A 20,297-nucleotide genomic window follows, 5' to 3' on the forward strand; every position below is an offset into this window, starting at 1 on the left:
CTTACTTCCTTGGTTTCTCGTACAGTGCTTCACACCCACCCTGTGCAGGTGTTCCTCGCAGCTCACCGTGTAGGTCCTCTTTGCTCAGCCTCCCCAGAAAGTGCACCTCTGATGTGTGCAAGGATGAGGGAAGGGCAGGGGCAGTCTCTGCAGTGCCCAGACTGATGGAAGGAAATGAGGCAAGATCTAACTGGGCGTTTTATAGGTTTTCTATCAGTCCTCCTAGCATCAGCCCCACCCTGGCTTTTAGAGGTATCTGGTTCCCCCAATTCTTGAGCTTTGCTAGATTTCTGCAGCGTCAGTCGGCTTCCCCAGCCTGGGGTATCTTAGGCTTCTGCTTTCTCCCATCTGGTAAGATAATCACTTATGTCTCCACTTCTCATCTTCCAATATGTTATTGGTGTCACTCACCTGCTCTCATTTTCTCTCCAGTTTTCTTTGTCTTTGTGCTTATATTTTCTTTACTATTTCACTGTCTTTTTGATAAGGTTTTAGGATGGATGAATTTTTATATTTAGCCTACCATTTAGTATGTATTTCCACTTTTATCCATTGATAATTTCAATATCCACTTTGATAAATAGTGTTTTCTACAAAGTTTACTTTTAGAGGAAGAATTCAAAACCTTGGCAGACTAATCTGCCTATCCTGCCCAAAGCTTTTGAGAGAATAGAATGGGTTTTGTTTTCCATGACTCCCTTGATTTCTGGCAGCTCTAGAATTAAAGTTTACAGGGAAAGAAGAGTAGATGGAAATGGTCAGTAGTATAACATCTACAGAATCAACTTACAATTCCACGGATTTGGGATTTATCTCAGACTGTTCTTTAAAGTGCTAATTACAACAAATTGTTAAGAGTTTAACACACAACTGCATTAAAGATAATGTTTTAACTGCACATATAACTTAAGTGTATCTGTATGTATCTTCGGTTTTCAGTCTTTAAACCTGAGTGTTCCTTACAGTGTTAGGATCATGGAAAGAAAGTCATAAACAAGTTGGAAATATTTATTACAATACTCAAGGTGAAACCATTGAAGTCCTTCTGTGGGCAGTTTATTATACAGCTAGATACCAGACACATGAGAAACTGCCCTGTGCTCCCGAAGGAAAGCACTTCCAAAATATAGTGTTTCTAAAATTAGTAACTTTTCCGTGTCTAGCATAAGCAGAAGAATAAGATATATTTAAGGTTGTAAATTTTTTGCTGATAGACCTAAAATCTAGGTAGTATTTTCTGTAACTTTGGCTCCCGCTCACACACTGTTCTCACCCTGCCCGGCTAGGCCACTTCTCTCCCTTCTTGAACCAAATGTGCTTTCCCTGGGTCAGAGCACAGCCCCATCCCAGACCTCCTAGGTGGCACAAAGCCATTCTCCCAGGGCTGTGTGTATTGTCTGTACTTCAAATGCCAATTCTTATTTACTTTCTGTGGTCCTCTTTTGTTCATCTGTCTTCTTCCAGTATTCATAATTTATACCTGTAGTTTAATTATTCAGAATAGTTATTTTTAGCTATCTGAAATTATTTTTTTCTTGGACTGTCTTGTGTATAATGTCATTATCCCCAGTGAGACTGTCTGATTTGGGGAGTGGAGGGTACATCCGCGTGCTCCTCCGTGTGTCTGGTGGTGCAGAGCAGGCCTTCCCAGGGTTGCACAGCCGTCCTGTGTGTCACAGTGCAGGCTCTTTAGCAGTATCCTTGGCCTCTACCCACCAGATCCCAGTGGCACCCCCATGTCTACCTCCACATTAGTGACCACCAAAACACCTTCAGTCATCGTCACTGTCCCCTCTGGAGGGTGGGCAGAGGCTGTCCCACTGGAACAGAGGAATGTACCTTGGGAAAAGACCGAAGATTAGTTGCTTAATACTAGAGGTGGGAACAGGGTCAGGGTTAGGGTTAGGGTTAGGGTTCAGAGATTCAGAAATCTACTCTTGCTGCAAGACTCAGGAATGCTCAGGAACTGAAGGAGCAAAAGAAAAAAGAAGTTCCTAACTGCTTATTGAGAGGTGATTGACAGTTCTATGAGTGGGCATCTGCAGGTCCCTGGTTGGCATCAGAGGTTGAAAACCATTTATAAGTGAGCAACTGCCAAGGTACCACAGGGGGCCAAGGCACAGAGTTCTTCGGATGTGGGAAGATTTGTGACCTATACTGTCATAGTCATGGCTCCACAGAAGATGGAAGTAAGCAGTGGAACAATTTAGACAGTTTGGGAACCAAGGTGTCACCCTACTGTGAAATCTGTAGACAGAGAGGGCATTTCATCTACCTTTTTATCTTTCTGTCTTTGTTGGTGTCTATAAATTCACCTTGTCAACAGCCCAGCTGCAGACTTAGCTATCTAAATTGTCCTGCTATCCAAGCTCACTCCTGGAATCTGGAGAATTTTTAGGAAAGGCTTTATATATTTGCACTGGCATGCTGCTACTTCAAACTAAATGAAAATAAGAGCTGAACCATACACTAAATAACAACAAAAATAGCTTCGTTTGCATGCTGTCACTAACATCAATCCAATTCCTTATGTCCTTTTCAAATAAGTCTGTGAAAACAGGAAATTTCCTGACAGCTGGTCTCCGACCACAGCTGTTTTAACCTCTCTGCAGGTGCAAGTAGATTTCTGTCATTCTGCATCTGTGATTGTGATGTCTGACTGTCACGAGTACAGTTGTTGAAGGCTGCAGGGCAGAACTGCCTTCTTATCTATAGTTCTCAGGTACGGAGCATGAAGGGATGGTGGCAACAAAGGGAGTGATAGCTAGCTCACAACTGGGGTGTCCCACTTTGCAAGCTGGAGAGAAGGTGACTCAGTAATGTTATGCATCACTACTTCCTTCTGGGCTTCAGCAAATAATTTTTCCTGTAAGGATATTTAGCATGCTCTAACCAAATGTAGCCACAACTATCTTAGATTTTAAAAAACACTTATTCAGCAAATATTTAGTGAGCATCTCCTCTGTGCCAAGCACTGTGCTGGCGTGGAGAAGGCCGTGGGGAGCAGGGAAGACCAGCCCCTGCTCCCACGCAGCCTGTAGTCCTGTGGCAGAGGCAGAAGTGAAATTTAAGCTGGGTGTGTCTTAGGCAGAAGGAGTATTCCTGTCTTAGGGCCTCTGTAATGTAGGGCTGTGCCATGGACTGCAGATGCCACATTCTCCGTGTTCTATGAACAGTTAAAGTTGTGCATATTTTTATTTTAGCACCTCGCATGATGCTGACACGTTTATATGTCTTTATCCTTGAAAAAATGCGAACCGAGTTCCTGGAAGATGCAGATTGTGTCTTATTCATCTTGGTATGACCCAGTCTTGAGTTTCATGACTCAAGACTGTTGAATATTGAATTGAATAATATTAAGGAAGCGAATGAGTAAATGAATGAATGAGTGAACTGGAGAATGCAGTAAAGGATGTTGGTGTCCTCTTTGTCCTCTGCTTCCAGACTCTCTCACTCCAGCTGTTGGGAACCTCTTCTGCCTGCTTGTCTTCTTCTTATGCAGTGGGGTTTCTTACCTAGTCTTAGGCAATTGGCCCTACGTGACTTTGGATGCCGGAATCCAGCACCATACCTGGCACTTAGCCATTCAGTAAGTGAAAGGTGAATGAATGAGAGAATGAGTTTATTTTTCTAATTCTGAGCTTACTATCTAAGCCCGCTTGCTGACCTCTGAAACCCAGAGTCTTGCCTGCCTGTCCAGAGCATTTCTGTGCTCTGAGTTCCGCATTTCTGTGCTCTGAGTTCCCCACTCCCAACAATTACACCTAAGTGTAGAAATGAAAAATTGGACAAATTGGTTTTATCTCTAAAATATGTCTCAAAACTGACTCTTCCTCTGTCTACGCCAAACCGCCATCATCTCTCTCTAGCACAATTACAATTATCTCGTCTTTTATCTCTCTATAATCCATTCTCCATGCATCATCTTAAATTAGCTTTTAAAATATGAAATGTAAATATGAAATATAAACATTGAATTTAAAACATTGTACAAATCAGATCATAGCAGTGAGAACTGTCATGGCCTTCTTTGGCACTTGGAAGGAAATTCAAACCCTTCCCCACCCACCACACCTGCCTGTACTGACCCCTGCCGGCGTCTGCGGGCTCTTTTCATGCCGTTACCCTCTTGTTCTTCATCACCGGCCACGCTGGCCTTCACACGTGTGGTACTCGGACTCAGCTCTGATAAGTCTCTGCCCAGGGCAGGCTCTTGGTAGCTGTTGGAGACGTGAATGGTTCTTTAATCTATGGATTTTCAGACACTGTTTAACCTGAGGGATCATTGCTTTCTAAGGAAATTTTATGTAGAATGCAAGCATATAAAGTAAATGAAAGAGGCATTACTCTGATTCTCATGGGCACAAGGAGTTCAGGGACCACCTCTGGGTACCAGTGCTTCTTCTGGAAATGTAGGGTTCCACAGCTCATGGTTTGTAAGGCATTGATCTGTCCCATGGTGCCTGCCTGTCTTCTGGGTTTACAGTCTCTGCTTCTCTGAATGTGGACCAGTGTCCTGTAGGTGTGTGGAATGTGCTTCCTATCTTACTGAACTGCTCTCTCCCTTCATAGCTTGCTTTCTTACATGCCAAACACTCTGTTGTTGAAAAGTCAAAACATGTAGGTGGGAAAATGACGTGGATGTATGAAACTTAAATAAAACATATAGATGAGTAACTTCCAAATAGTTCCCATAAGCATCATAAGAGTCCAGAGAATCAAGAATTTACTGGAGGTTAGAGAGGAGCAGGAATAATTCATGGGGTTTTTGGGATGTAAGATGAGGATCAGAAAACAGTAAGGAATAGAAAGAAATGATCCAGATGGTCTCCCGTGCATTTTAGTCTGAGCAAAGCTTAAAGCAATGAGAAAGTTGTGGTAATCGAGAGGGAGCCTGGATCAACCTCACTCCCGTTACGCGGTAGACTGGGAACTGTTTGACATCCCTTTGCAAGAGCGTTGAGGGCTGCACTATGGAGACACATGCAAAGCTGTAAATGAGTGGGAGCCATAGAAGTGTGCAAGGGAGCTCAAGGAGTAGTAACTTTATAGGTAAATGTGTTGAAAACACGCTCTGTGTCAGGCGCTATTCTGAGCACTTTGTGTGAATTTCTTATCTTCACAGTTCTTACAGATAAATGCGGTCATTACTTCCACTTACAGGTGAGGAAACTCAGGTGCTGCCATGTTAAGCTACTTGCCCAAAGTCATACAGATTTCGTAAGGGAAGCAGGCAGGATTTGATTCTATAGCTGTCTGTTAACTTTCATGCTGAAAGAAACCAGACGAGGAAAACCATTTTTAACATGATCCAAGTCAAGAAATGAGGAGGATCTAAACCCAGATTTATTGCTTTGGGCTAATCGTAGAACATACAAGGACTGGAGTTCCCTGCTCTGAAAATAATTGAACCTCTAGAGTGGTGTCAGTGGGCATGGAAAAGGGATGTGTTCAAGAGACATTGACGTCCTTGGGACGTAGAGTAAATGTGGAAGTCCTTTGATCACTGGAAAGTTCCATATATATGACCTCTCTGCTTTTAGGGTCCACACGTGCTATTTTATTAATTTTCCCACAGGTGGACAGGCTCCCAGGGCCAAAACTCATTGGAGCAGTTTGTGAACCTTACAACGATTGATCACTTTCCTGGAGGGGAAATGTCTGTCTCAAGAACCGTGGTTGGTAACCTGCTCAGGGAAGTCTACTCAGGAGACGAAATCCTAGCGCATAAGGTTATTCAGTGCAAGAAGAGTTAAAGGGAGTGACTATTCATAAGGGATATTTCCATTGAGCTTGGGCAGCCTGCTGAATTACACTCCTCTACTGGAGGATTTTTCTGTGTAAATATCCGTGATTATATGTTTAGAAGCAGAGCATCCTGTTCTCCTCAGAGCTGTGCAAATATTCTGTGAATTCTTCCTCTCCAACCCCCACCACCTCCCCCTTGTCCTGTTTAGAGGGAAGTTGTGTCTGGAAACGATTTTGATGTACAGGAAGGAGCGCAGGCTGGGGAGTAGGCAGACCTGAGTTCCAACTCTGGCTCCCTCACATGTGACCTTTGGGATCTCCGCCAGATTATGTATCTTCTCTGTGTCTTGGGTTCTTCCTCTGTCAAACAGCGTGGTCACATCTACCTTTGCAGCGTTCATCAAGGGCATGTGAAGTGTGGAAAGGAGTGCCTGGCGCTCAGATGTGTAGTGTAAGGTCACAGACGCTTCAGGGAGCTGGGCCAGTTCCATAGCACAGACAGGACATTACACCCTCGCGGACATATGCTGATGTAGTAGTTATTGTTGACATAAATATCATGTCCTACCAGGAAAAAAATATTATTGAATGAACTAAAATTTCCTTTTAAAAATTTTAATCATATTCTGATTCTTGCTTCTGAGGCTACATCTTGGTTGTCCCACCGTCACATTCTTGGTCAAGGACATTTTGGCAGATGTCTGTACTCACCTATTATGAGTTGATTTTTACCATTTCCAGAGTAACCATTCACTGACCTGAGATTCCGACAGCATCTTACCAGTGCCCCATGTGCACTCATTGCTTTCCACTTGTGTGAACATCTGCCCTAGCCTGGATTGCTCTCTTGAATAATGTGTCATCATTTTGCCCTGCTTTGCTTACTGGTCTCACTGAGGGACGCTCTTGCTTTCCTAACCCCTCCTCTCCATCATCACCCATGTCAGTGACTTGCTTACTGCCTTAATTTCCGCTTAACCTCGATTGCCTAAATGAAGTTGTCCTAGACTCTACTGAATTGTCCTGTGTAGATACTCTCTAAATCTTGGCCTTGTCACTGGGTGACTCATAGAAAGATGGGACCATTGGCAGAAACGGAGAGGTCAAAAGGGGAGCTGACAGGAGGGGAAGCTAAGTGTAATTTACGACACAGTTCGTTTAAGCACAGGGGACATTTAGGCGGTTAGAGATAAGCGGCTGAACTCCAGTTTGGAAATCAATGTTTTTTAGTAATACTAGCAGATAAAGTTCATTCCTTAGGTATTAATTCCTTAAATGTTGAGTGAGCCTAGGCGGTTGCCAGGCACCATGCTAAGTGCTGGGGTGCAGAAGGGAGTGGTTTGGAATCCTTTAAGGAGCTCACGCTCAGGAGTAATCAGCAGGTGTGATCTATCTGTGTACGTATATCTACTTATTTACCCGTAGCCCCATTGCTTCCATTTAATATCCAGAATATGAAATGTGGTCATTAAATCTGGAAAGGAGGATGGGAGTTAGGAGAACAGCATTCTGAAACTGATTAGCCGTATGACGAAGGCACTATTCTGAGCCTCAGTTTCTCTTTGACAAGCTAAGAGCATTGAACAAGGTTAAATGTTTTCAACTCATCTCTTGTAGAATCAAATGGTTCTGCAAAGATTCCAGAAACATTTGACTCTAAACGCTTTTGAAAAGTGTAATAAGAATACTATGCACACTTAAACAGATGTAATATATACCTAGACTTCGCCTCGTCAGGAGAGCCTCATTGTTCCTGACCCAAGCATGTAATTAAACATTACAAAGTTGACCCAAAGGTTGCCAATCTGACTTTGCTGTCTAACTAAAAAATGCACGAGCAGATTAATGGAATATTGATTTTTTCTGTTTTATTTATTATGTTTCATGCAGTATTTTGCTTGACCAGTGAGTTCTATTAAAAAAATTTCCCTCAATAGCCCACATCTGCCACACCCACCTCAGCTCTGAGAAGCTAGGGTTTTCATGACTCATGTAATAAAAGTGTGGGTTTTTTTGTTTTTTGCGGGTTTTTTGCTGAGGAAGATTAGACCTGAGTTAATATCTGTTGCCAGTCTTCCTCTTTTTTTGCTTGAGGAAGATTAGCCCTGAGCTAACATCCGTGCCAATCTTCCTCCACTTTTTATGTGGTTTGCTGCCACAGCATGGCTGATGGGTGGTCTAAGTCTGTGCCTGGGATCTGAACCCAGGCCACCAAAAGAGAGTGCTCCAAACTTAACCACTGTGCCGTCAGGTCAGCCCCATAAAAGTGATTTTTACTTAAAATCATCAGAATGGATGGTTCTTTCTGATTTTACAGCTATTAAGATTTAATTGATAACATACAGCCCATCCATTTAAAGTGTACAATTCGGTGGTTTTAGTGTATTCAGAGAATTGTGCAACTACCATCACAATCATTTTAGAGTGTTTTCACCACACCAGAAGAAAGTCTGCACCCCTTAGCAATGCCTCCTAATGCCCCCACTCCCCAGCTCAGCCTGAACCTTAGCAACCAACTCACCTACTTTCTTTCTCTGTAGATTGGCCTGTTCTGGACCTTTCCTGTAAGTGGAATCATACAATAAGTGATCCTTTCTCAATGGCTTCTGTCACTTAACATAATGTTTTCAAAGCTTATCTATGTTGTAGCAAATATCAAAACCTCATTTATTTTTATTGCCAAATAATCTTCCATTTTATGGATGGATCACATTTTATCTATCCATTCATCAGTTTGTGGACACTTGGGTTGTTTCCACCCTTTAGCTATTATGAATAATACTGCTGTTATGAGCGTTTGTGTACAAGTTTCTGTGTGGACATAAGTGTTCATTCCTTTTGGATGTGTACCTAGGAGTGGAATTGCTGAGTCACATGGCAATTCTGTAGTTGACCATCTCAGGAACTACAAGGCTGTTCCACAGCTGCCGCATGGCTTTGCGTTCCCACCAGCAGTGGATAAGGATTCAGACCTCCCCATTCTCACAAACTCCGTCGTCATCCTAGTGGATGTGAAGTGGTACCTCTTTGTGGTTTCGATTTGCATTTCCCTGAAGGTTGACTGGATGATTCTTGAAAGAAAAGTGCCAGAATGACAAAGGCAGAAACTGGGAGAAAGTACAGAGAGAGAAAGAGTATGAGGGGTGGAAAGGTAGAAGTGAGAGTTGCTTAGAGAACTGGCCAAGAGATAGCGTGTGGTAGGCAGGGCAGTGCTCCATAGACTAATTTTCTGGATTATGGCCATGGCACAGCCTCAGTGGTGATAAAGTTACAGTCCTTCATGGGAAGGTAGGGTGTCTTTGTGTGTAGCTCCTACTTCAGTTTCATCAGAGTGGTCAGGGTCTGCTCACTCCTCCTCCCCACCTGCTTCCTGACTCTGTGAGCTCTGGTCATCTCTGCCACTGTAACTAACTTTGCATTGCCCTTCACTCAGAATGCCTGCCCCTACTTTCTTTATCCATCCCAATCCCATCCTTATTACTGGGGGACACTGCAGACTCTTCTGACCTCTTGGATGACATCCACATGTCCCTTTTTAGCCCCTGTGCAGTACTTAGGAGGTTTCTACTACTCAGCTCCATACTGAGAGATGAAATTGTCTTGCATTGTTTGCATTGCTGTATGTGTGGTTTCCAGTATCCCCATGTGTTCCTTCGGGGGAAGGAGTGGTTTAGACTACTCAATATTGCCTATAAACGAGAAACATAATAGGTGCTTAGTGCACATTTGTTGAAATAAATCAGAGCGTATTTCTTTTGTTTCCTTCTAAACTCTTATTAGAATTTCATAAATGCAGACAGGTTCTCACTGGCCTTAGGAAAAAATACCCTCCTCATAAATTCATTACTGCAAAATAAGGGGAAGAGTTTATATTTTCAGATAAAAATAAGTTTATTTCCATGTCAGGTTGCATTTACAATTATGACATTTCTTTAGGGAATTGATCACTTATGAAGGGTCTGGGGCATGCCATCTCCGCTTCTTACATTCAGGGACTTGTTCTATATATGAAATTATTTTTGAAACTTCTGTCCGTGTGTAGTCAAAGTCAGATTGCTAATATTGATGTGAGGTGGCATTTCCCTCTAGATTTTAAAACCCTAGTGCTCGCAGGGTGGGGCGCTTCAGCTCAGGATTCTGTTATTGAGCCGTCTTCAAGGCCAGTCTTTTGGACATTGTACTCCACTGCTGTCCTTGAGCTCTCAATCTGAAAGTAGAGATGGGCGAAGTCAAGCAAACAAGGCAGAGGTTACCGTGCGGGCCAACAGGAAGCAGATGGGAGTTGGCAGGCTGCAGGGCGCTCCCGCCAGAGGCCTTCCCTTCAGAGACCAGGATTACTTGGACTGGAAATCTGACCAGGAGGGGACTCCCTCAGCACCTCAGTGAAAGGGTGACAGAGGTCAGAGGAAGGTGATGGTGACAGAAGGGCAGAAGAAGCACAATCACCTGTGGGTTGCCCCATAACAGCAAATTTCTAATACAGCATATAAAGCAAGTGGGAATGATGTCACAAACCTGTACAGATAGGTCCACACCTGGGGAGGTGTCCTGGGAAGGACTGTTTCCATAATTTGGTAGAAATACATCTGCACTGGCTGGATCCCAATGTTAAAGCTCTCCTGAGGATCGGGAAACAGGTTATGAGTAGCTGGAATGTAGGATAAAATAATTATTTAGACTTTGTAATAAAACAGTAAAATGTATTGTAAATGGTAGGCAAATTGTGTGTCACAGGTTTTCATGATTCTGGGCAAGCACTGGGGCATGAATTCCTGTGGCTCACAGTTGCATGTGAACCACTCAGCAGCTGCTCAGCTGCCTCTGGAAGGACTGACTGCAAAGTGAAACCAGAGTACGTGGGATTACTCTGTGGCAAGCAGGAGCGGACAACGTTTACTGAACACCTATTAGGTTGTGCGCATTTTGCTGGACGCGGTAGACGTTTTCTTGTTCGCTCTTTCCAGTGGCCCTCTGCTTGTTCCTTTCTCTGCATTCTCGCTTTAAATGTGAGGAAACTGAGACTCAAGGAAGTTAAGGAGCTTGGCCTACTCGTGCATTAAGTAAATGGCAGAAACACAGGGAATCCACGTCCTTTTGATTCCATAGACCGTGTTTTTTCCTACACTTGACGGTGCTTCAGGTGTGTTGTTAGGGTCTCGTAGTCTTCATACCTGATCAAACGCCTTTTGCTTTTACTCAGAGAAAACAAAACAAAAAGGAAAATGCAAAATATCACAAGGTACATTTTTCAAATAAATTCAATCCTTTGTTTCTTTTATCCTTATTTCCATTATTTGCTGGTTTTGGTAATCACTTCTTATTTCATTGTTTAGATTTAACAATATACATAGGTAATAAAAATAAATCTAATGACTATATTCAGTTAAATTAAGCTAGTTATATTTTAAAATGGTCTATTACTGTACCACAAAAAGTAGATATGTATTATATATCCTGTCTAATGTTACTTGCACATACTGCCTTCAATATGTACTTCTGTTACTTTATTAAATAACCATGCCAGTGTCTTCTCAAACCCACCCACTTTTAGATATAATATTTATGACTGAATTCTAGTAGAAATCAGAATTTGCCAGCTAACGTGGAATTGGAAAATGCCTTCATTCAAAATTTCCTACAAATGATCTTTAGAAATGTATTTTAAATTTCCTTCTAGTGAAACCGACTTAGAGTAAATCTTAATGGGCTAGAATAAAATAGATTTGGGATTGATTTTTCCCATAAAATATGCAAAGCCGTATTTTTTAAATAGATTTTTTTTCTCTGAGATATTGCTCCTTTTCTCTGGTTGACAATGAATTTGTCTAAAACATTTCTTTTTCAGATTTTTCTTAGATTACAACAGAATTAACACCTTAGAATTGCCAAGGAGGGTGGAAAATATAAAGTCCAGATTCTAGACCATGTTAACTTCAAGCCAGCCTTTTGCCTGTAGCTGTTCTCAAGAATTATGTGCAAGTTTTACTACATTTAAAAACTGCTTTCAGGCTCAATTCTTCAGAATATTATCATGTGTTAGGCAATATAACCATGCAGGATTGTAACCAGCCAGAACAACGTTGGGTTACCCCCTCACACGTCCACTGGCAGACTGTATGCCCCAGACAACGTCTATGCAAGGCGTCCCTCTACATCTTTCTCTTTTGCTTGCTTCTTGTGAGTTACAAAGATTCGTACTGTGCCAGGCGCTAAGCTGGTTTCAACAGCTATTTATTTAGATTGTGTGAACTGGAGCTGAACTTGAACCCAATTAATAGCAACTGAACTTGAACAAACTGATATGAAATCATTACGGGCTCAGTTCCCTGGTCCATTATCCCTGAAGAGATCATCCGACAGCACTCCAGGTGCCTTTTTCATGCCAAGTCCTGGTGCAGTGCCCAATCAGAAGGTGCCGGGGGATTAGAAGTCGGGTTGCATCGGAGTTGGCTCATTACCACATTGGTGATCGCTTTCACGGAGAGGAGAGGGGGTGATCCCACTGGGCAGGACTGTGGAGAAGGCTTTGTTGTCATCACCATCTGGCACATGGTTGGCACTCATTAACACAGCACAATGTCGATTAAAATCATGGTTGTACAGGGCGGCGGTGCGCTTAGACAGGTCCCCACCTTTGGCCTCCCAGCAAAGGAAATGGAAGAAAGGGAAAGCTGGGGAGTTACCTCTGGTAACTATGGTCACTGAGTTTGCATCTTTCTTGGTGCCCCCAAATCATTTATTTTTATTTTCATGTATTTATTTATTTTTAGCAGCAGTGGATTTTCTTTTTCCTTTTTTTTTTTTTTTTGGACTGGGATTACAATGAGCCTGACCCCATTCCCAGTTCCCAAGGACCCTAACTGTGGCGCTCCAGCTGTGTAGCTAGATGCCCTATGCTGTACGGCAGCTGGAACAAACTTGCCAAAGGGCATTTTACACAGTGATAGTTCCTCTTCAACGTGAATTAAATGTAATTGAGGTGTTTAGGCTTTCCTCCTTTAAAGAATACACTGATGGACTCACCCTTCAGGTGCTTAGTAAGAGCTGCATGTCCTTCCTTACGAAAACAAATGTGCGCTTACATTAGCATCTCTAGGACTTGGTCTGGCAGCATCTGCTTTGGTTTGTTCACAGGCATCTCCTTGAAGGGTGCACTGTGCGTGGGGATAGTGGTACAGGCTTTCGAAGGCAACTGCTTGGGTTTGAATCCCCCTTTTGCCAAATAGTAGGTGTGTGACCAGAAGCAAATCACTTACCTTTTCTTGGTCTCCATTTCCTTAGCTGTGGCATGGAGTAATAGTCATCCTCAAGCTTTAGAATCACTGTGAAGATTAACAAGCAAGCAAAGCACTTAGAATTGTGCCTCGTGCTTGGTGAGCTCTTGATGAGGCTGCCGTGATCATGTAAGCATCTCCATCATTTTCTGCCAGGGTTCATTCTTCCTCAAGAATGTACCTCGTATCTATTTACTTTTTTCTTCCAAATGGTAGGACTTGCTAGCTGTGGTAACGGAGGTGGTGGTTAAGGGGGCATTTGTCCAGAGATGTTGATCAACTCTTTCCGATAAGACATTATGAGTTAATTTCTTGTCATGCTAGACCGGTGTGAGAAAAAACCATTTGATGTGGATAATTTCCATGTATATATATCACGCTTTCATACCATGATTGTTAGTGAAGCATCGCATTTGTTTCCAGAGCAGATCGTACGAGTCTCCGCTACAGAAACTTGTTGTGTGTTTCAGGGCTATGGGTAGGTGCTGTCACTAACCATCACGTGGTTTTCTCTGCCTGTGGAACCAGGAACAGCATGTCCTCCGGCAACCTAATGATTTGTGTCCTGTGACACTGAGTATAACCAGGATTTTCTATTCTGTTTGCCGTTTGGTATGTGGAAAAGCCTTCAAGAAACTAGTTTTCTGCAGGAGTGTTTAAATATCATTCATTCTCCAAGAGAAGATGACAGACATTTTAGATGCAGGAGAAAGATTAAATGCATTCGGTTTAACTAGCGGCACTAAAAAGGGCTGCATCTTTGTGTCGTTGCTGTTTATCTTCTTTCCAGCAGTAGAATATTGAGCCTCCCCAGGCTGTGAATCAGCTATTAATGCTGAGTTTAAGTCGGGCAAGAGTGTGCTCAGTCTGTGACACTTAGATAGCGAAGGCAACTGCTCACGGCTATTAGTCGGGAGTTGCTGTATGCCAGTGATTGCAGACTTGCGGCTCATAATCGGGGTGATTCACAGCAACCGTTAGATGGGCTTGCCATGGCTGAGTTTTCCTTTTGGACTGCTGTCATTGCCAAAAAAGTCAGGATTTCTCCACCACAACTGCCCGTATGACACAGGCACAGCGTCCTTCAGTTGTGCTAAATAGCTTGCCGCTAACATCACGGATAACTTTTATTATCTTGGAGGCGTTGTCTTCCACCAGTCCCGTGAAGAATAAATTGGAATAAATGTTTTCTCATTTTTTTCCTAAGTGACACTCTGGGACTGCTGACAGAATTTGGGCCACAGTGTCTTCTCTGGCAGTTTGGTCTCCAGATTCTCTGCCTTGGTTTGACTATGCACTCACGTGAGAATCAGCAGAGTGATGTTGTTACTGGTTTTTCTGTATCCATGGCACTGGATCAGTGGTCTGGGTTCCTGTTGAGCAGACACGTAAAAGGCCAAGAGTCTTTCTGGGTTTATCACTAGCCTGCCTCTGAGGTCCAAGGTGACTCCTACTCCACGTCTTCTACCCCCGACCCTGATCCCTGACCCGTCACCCCTTGACACACATACACTTTGTATCTGATCTTGGAAGTCTTAATCAGCAACCTGGATTGCTGATTTGTCATTTAGTTCTGTGTATTCTGGTTCAGACCCACCTGTGTCCCTGCACGACTGCTTAACTTACACCTGTCCCAACTCCCTTGAGTCTTTCCTTGACTTAACAAACCTTTGTACAGTGCCCACAGAATGCAGGGGTCTGGGCATACAGCAGTAAATAGGTACACAAGATCTCTGTCCTCAAGAAGCTTCCATCCTAGCCGAGTCAGAAATTACACATGTAGACAAATGTACAGAGTATTTCTGATAGTGACATTGTAATGAAGAAAATCAAGCAGGATAAAGGAATGGAGAGTGATTGAGAGGAGAGGGCTCAGCTGGTGCTAAGGCCCTGGGGCTGCTGTCTGGGAAGATCCAGGGCCAGGCAGGGGCCAGGTGGCTGGAGTGCAGTGGCCAACGGGTGGGGGTCAGGCCAAATCACAGAATCTTGTAGGTCTTGGTAAAAATCCAATGTGGTTCTATTGGAAATGGTCAGAAATGAGGATTTGAAGCAGGAAAGTGCTAGAATCTGATTTACATCATTTCTCTGTTTCTGCCTCTTTGATTTAAGCATCATCTCCAGTTCCAGAGTACTGGCCTCTATCTTAACTTCTGCCTGTATTTTTGGCATTTAGCTTTGAAAATGTCCACAAATGTGTGTGCACTTGGTTCTCATTATCTTGCTGTGTCTAAAATATGGACAGCTTTGTTTTGGGCATCAGGTCTTCCTCCTCTCTCCACCATCACCCACCACCACTCTCAGCCCCTCCTCCTGTGGGAGGCCAGCCGTAACTACAACACTCTGCAGCGTCTCTGTGCCTGCTCATCACCATTCCTGTTGCTCACACGTCCTCTAAGTCTCTCTCTCCTCTGGGCCGGGAGCTCTTCCAAGGTCGTCCCCTTCTCTTGTTCATCTAAGTTTCCCCAGCTTCCACCTTAGTGCCTTGAACATGGTAGGAGGTGGGGGGGGGGGGGGGTGGATGGAGGGATGGAAGGATGGATGGATGGATGGAAGGATGGAGGAATATGTGAATACTCACTGAGCGATTACCTACTAAGATGCCAGCTCTCCAACAGCTACACTATAGTTGTCCCTTTTGCTCCTGCAGCCCTTTGGGGTGACTGCTCAGATATCCTTAGTGACATTATCTTATGCATCACTGTGTACCAGTCAGTCTCTTCAGGGCCTTTTGGGGGTCAAGGACTGTGTCATATTCATCTTTGTTTCCCCAGGTTTTAGCACAGTTCTGAGCACTCAGCAAGTTTCCAGTAAATACCTGAGCAAAATAAACGTTACACAGGACGTCAAGCTGCAAGACAGAAGGCTCTGGAAGTAGATGATCAGCCTTCCTCCTGGGCTGACTGTGTTTCCTGGAGGAGGTTGCCATCCCCTAGAGACCTCCCAAGCCAGTGTGGGCTGCAAAGCTGCCACTTAGCATCCTCTGCAAGGCAGATTTAGAACTGTGGCTGTTGTCTTTTGAACACTTTTGACCATGACAGAAAGCAAGAAGATGCATTTTACAGGGCAACCCAGCACACACATGCGTGTGTAACTGATCTATAAAACAAAGCGTATCTTTCTTATGTGTAACACGGTCTGATGTTTTCTATACCATCCCCGGTATAGAATGCTGATCATGACCCTTAAATTGATTGCAAGGCTCATGAATGGATTGAAACCTGCAGAATGAGAAAATCCTGCTTTCAAGGATCTAGAGATTCTCCTGAGCTGAATTTCAGAGACAGCAGCGTGAACTCTGCCTGGCACTCAGGAGGCCTGAGTGCACTCTGCTGTCTGTTGAATATTTGCACAAAACTAACAGTGACCATGTGGCAACCAAATAGAACAAGCCAGCACTGATGGACACTTAGGTTGTGTAGGGGAGCACCTCTGTAATTTAGAGTTAAATTGTTTGAATGCTGAAAAGTTGTTGGAAGTCGGTCTCCTCGCCATTCGGTCCATCGTATCCATATACAACATTGTGAATGTTTTAGGCAAATGTGTTGCTTCTAAAATGAAACCGTGGGCCCACTGAGATATAGGGAATGTAACATTTCTTCTGCCAATATGTTTATATAAATATTGCTGTCGTTAAGCATGCTCAAATAGCAGAACTATTTCAGTCTTTTTATCTCTTTAAAACTAATTTAAATCTGAGCATTAAAAGACTGTTTGATACCATATGTTTGTTTTAGATAGGAAACGAAATCTATTCTAAACATAAGGGTTTATGAAATCTGTATTCTAAACATAAGGGCTTGTGAAATTAGTACATAGGAGTGGAAGTGGAGTAGACTGTTTCACAGACACAGGTTCTTGCCATCTTCGTCTGTCTGACCCTGGCAGTGTGACTTTGCTGCTCCTCCCACGCAGGGGGAGAGTGCATCTCCTCACCCCTTGCTAGGAATCCAACATTTGCTGGGTAGTGAGCATTTTTATGGTGGTATATAAGTTGAGTCTGAAATTGCTGGGTTTTCTCTTCAAAGATCATTTAAAAGCTACTTTTGAAAATGACCAGGGCCTGTGGACAAGGAGTATCCCAAGCCTTTGGTGAAAATATTGGATAGACTTTAAGAACACAACCAAAGACTGTCACAAACCAGAAAGATACACATCAGACATCCCACATAGTGGTTACAGGGAAGGAACTAATTAAATCATTTCGCGATGTCACTGGCACATCTGAGCATTCGCCTATTTCATTTTGGGGCCCAAATAACTCCTCTGTTTCTAGATAGATAACATAGTATGAGATGACCTGGATGAGCGCAGTACAAAGACAGTTCCGATAGCGCCGAACTTTCATATCAAGCTTATAAGGGCAATTCCTCCTCTTCCATGTCAGCCTTTTTTGAAAACAGCACCGTCTATTGGTTTGCTTGCCCCAAGAAGACCTGAAGATGCGATCAGGATCCTTCTCAAATTACAGGAGTCTTGTCTCAGGAACCATTTGACAAGTTTAGATACCGGCCTCTTCCCAGCACCTGCGGCGTAATGCTTTTCATAGGCGTAATGCTTTTCATAGGCGGTGGGCCTGTGCTGTTATGTTGCCTTGTAAGATTCCCTCTCATCTTGCTAGATTACACCTTAATTTGCTATTCTGTGACTTCTTATCAATATTGTCTGTCTCATGCTGTGTGGTTAAACTAAGTACTGTCCTAGTACAAGGCAGCACCCATAAGTATAGTGGGCTTGTGACATAAGCTGGATAGAACAAGTATCACCTTCAAGTTAGTAAACATCTCGCATTCTGGTATAATTTGGTTTATTCCTAGGACCTGTGGGAAAATAGTGATATAAACTTACTTGTTCTGTCCCTTAAAATAGTCATAGGTTTTCAATCTTTGGCTTGTTTTATTTAAATTGATTGAAATCTAGTCATTCTTGTGACTCACAAAAACTCATTTGTAGAAATTGTTTTAAATTCAAACCAAACTTTCTATTCCCCATGCTTGGTATTAGCAGAACCTCTGTGTCTAAATGTCTTTCCTGTGAAAGTTAGAGCTTTAATGCTGTTAGCAAGAGCAATTTCCCTCTTCTGAAGGATCAAAGAAATACCATCTAGTTTTGTACCTGTGGCCTGTGGATTTTGATGCACGTTGAATCTGATGCCAAGAGTTACACAGAAAGTCAATAATGATCCATGGGTCATTGCCTCGCCATGCCGCTGGGCGAATTAGTCTGCTGGTGTAATGTGCTCCAGCTTGTGTAATGGACCTGTTTAGTAGCAAGACGGCAGCCATATGAAACACCTGGGTGGTCTTCCAGGCTACTTGCAAGTGAATTAGATTTCAGTTATCTAATGTGAGGTCACAAAGGCTTGGACAGCTGGGACTGGTTCCACATCATGGATAGAATATGACCCCTGCCTGCCAGATGCATCAGGTAAAAGGGGCCTGAAGTCAAAGCTGGTTCCTGGGCTCCAGGAGTAGCTATGGGTCAACAAATGAGGTCGTAAGCCACAGCTACAGATGTTGGGACAGTCTCCATGCAGGACAGGACAGGATGGAGTCAGACTGTCTTCTGGCACTTTCGTTAGACGTGTTCCCTGCCAGGGAAGCCCAGATTCTGTGTTTTCTGGAGTGAGCTTTAGTTGATTGACTCTTCTTTAGAATTTTAAGTGCTGTTAAGTAGAAACTATATTTTACGTACCAGAAGTAAGGGCCTGAGAGGCATTAGGTCCCTTTGCTACTACACAGAAGACAGCATTTAGGGCACACAGGTATTGGCATAAAACCATCTTTTGAGCTTTCCTAAGCTCAAATGACAGTGGCTCCATAACGCGCCACTTCTTCTAGTCCTGGAGGGACTTCGAACAATCCAATAAAATGTAGTGATCAAAGGTTTCAAATGCAGCTGATAAATCATATAGATTTGCACCCAGGATGCCTTCAGTTGTCTTGTGGATGTTTCTCATCTATCATGAAGGACTTGGTGATTTGAATTTAGGACTTTGATGTTGCCAGTAATTGTTTGCAACTGGAGCTGAACAGCCTCAAGGCATTGCTGATTTCTCCCTTTCTCATCTTGCAAAGAGCTAGTGAAGTATTCTTTCAGAGGCTGTTCTCAACTCAATGGGAGATGTGGCCTAAAATTTAGGATGGAAAAGATTCCACAAACACTTAGTCCAGAGCAATCTCGCTGCCCTAATGAGCCGTCCCAAATGTGTTCCATGCTGAACCGAGCAGTCCTCTCAAGTCCAAACCCCCTTCTCTGGACACATAATAAGATTCACTTTATGATTTTCCAAACGGAATTGCTAAAGAAACCATTGGGATATCTCTTTTAGCCAACATTTTTCATATATTCATAAGCTACAAATGTCTTTCTAAAATGTATTTTAACCAGTTCCTCAATACTTGAAAAAAAAATGCTATGGATTGTCTCCCTTTGGAAGTCTCACTGCTATTTGAATTAAATTAAAACTCTCTCATTTTAAGACCTCCTAGTAATGTTCTTCTAACCAGATTCCTTAGTCTCAATCAATTTCTTCTTCGGTCACTTGGTCCATGCCTGTTTTCTGGCTGAGCAAATTTTATCAGGATCCATGTGTGGATGTCCATCTCTAGCCTCGAAAACCAAGTGCCTGTCTGCCTACTGTAAATATCTTAGTCATCATTTAATACAGTTTATCAGCTCATGTATCTTCTGCATTTCAACTGCGTTTAAAAGTCAGCTCTTCCGAAGAATCTTTTCAAGTAAACTCAACTATTATCCTTCTGGTTATTCCATGGGTTGCCATAAATCTTATGAATATAGTCTAAACTCTTAAATACCTAGGATGTAAAACTGTAAACTATAGAAAACTGACAGATCAACCGACCAGACAATAGAGTCCTTCATAAACCACAGTAATTGACAGGACTGTAGTCAAAGTTTCAGAGCCTCTGCTGGAGTTGTTTACCATTGGTGTTGATGTCACTGTTATGCTCATTTATCATTAAGTTAGGAGGGTGATAATATATGCTGCATACGTGTGAATAGTGTTTGTTTTAAAATTAATGTTGATACTGGAGAAAAGTGTTAGGTGACGGGAGACAAACCCGACAGTAGTGATTTATTTACATAATGGAGGCATAGACCCTCTTCATGAACAACAGGAAAAATTCCCTTGTCTGGGACATGCCAGATTCCAAAGATTTCTGAATTTAGAGGTTAATCTTTGTTCCTCTGGCTCTGTGTAGTTCAGTTTAGCACGCATCTCAGTACCCACTCTGCTAGGGATCCCAAGAGATG

The 20,297-nt window shown here is 42.9% G+C and overlaps 1 protein-coding gene and 1 long non-coding RNA gene across 14 annotated transcripts in view; one reads left to right on the forward strand and one right to left on the reverse strand.

The window, feature by feature from the left end:
• PARD3B (par-3 family cell polarity regulator beta) overlaps nucleotides 1–20,297 on the forward strand; it is a 921,213-nt gene that overhangs the window by 399,840 nt on the left and 501,076 nt on the right. The gene's annotated exons all lie outside the window — the stretch shown is intronic.
• Nucleotides 9,621–18,314, reverse strand: LOC111768824 (uncharacterized). The gene is made up of 3 exons (XR_002801407.2): nucleotides 18,135–18,314; nucleotides 10,264–10,367; nucleotides 9,621–9,955 (listed from the first exon to the last, which is right to left on the reverse strand). It is a non-coding gene; the product is annotated as an uncharacterized lncRNA (long non-coding RNA).

Source organism: Equus caballus, chromosome 18 (assembly GCF_041296265.1).
Source record: "Equus caballus isolate H_3958 breed thoroughbred chromosome 18, TB-T2T, whole genome shotgun sequence".
Classification (NCBI taxonomy): domain Eukaryota; kingdom Metazoa; phylum Chordata; class Mammalia; order Perissodactyla; family Equidae; genus Equus; species Equus caballus.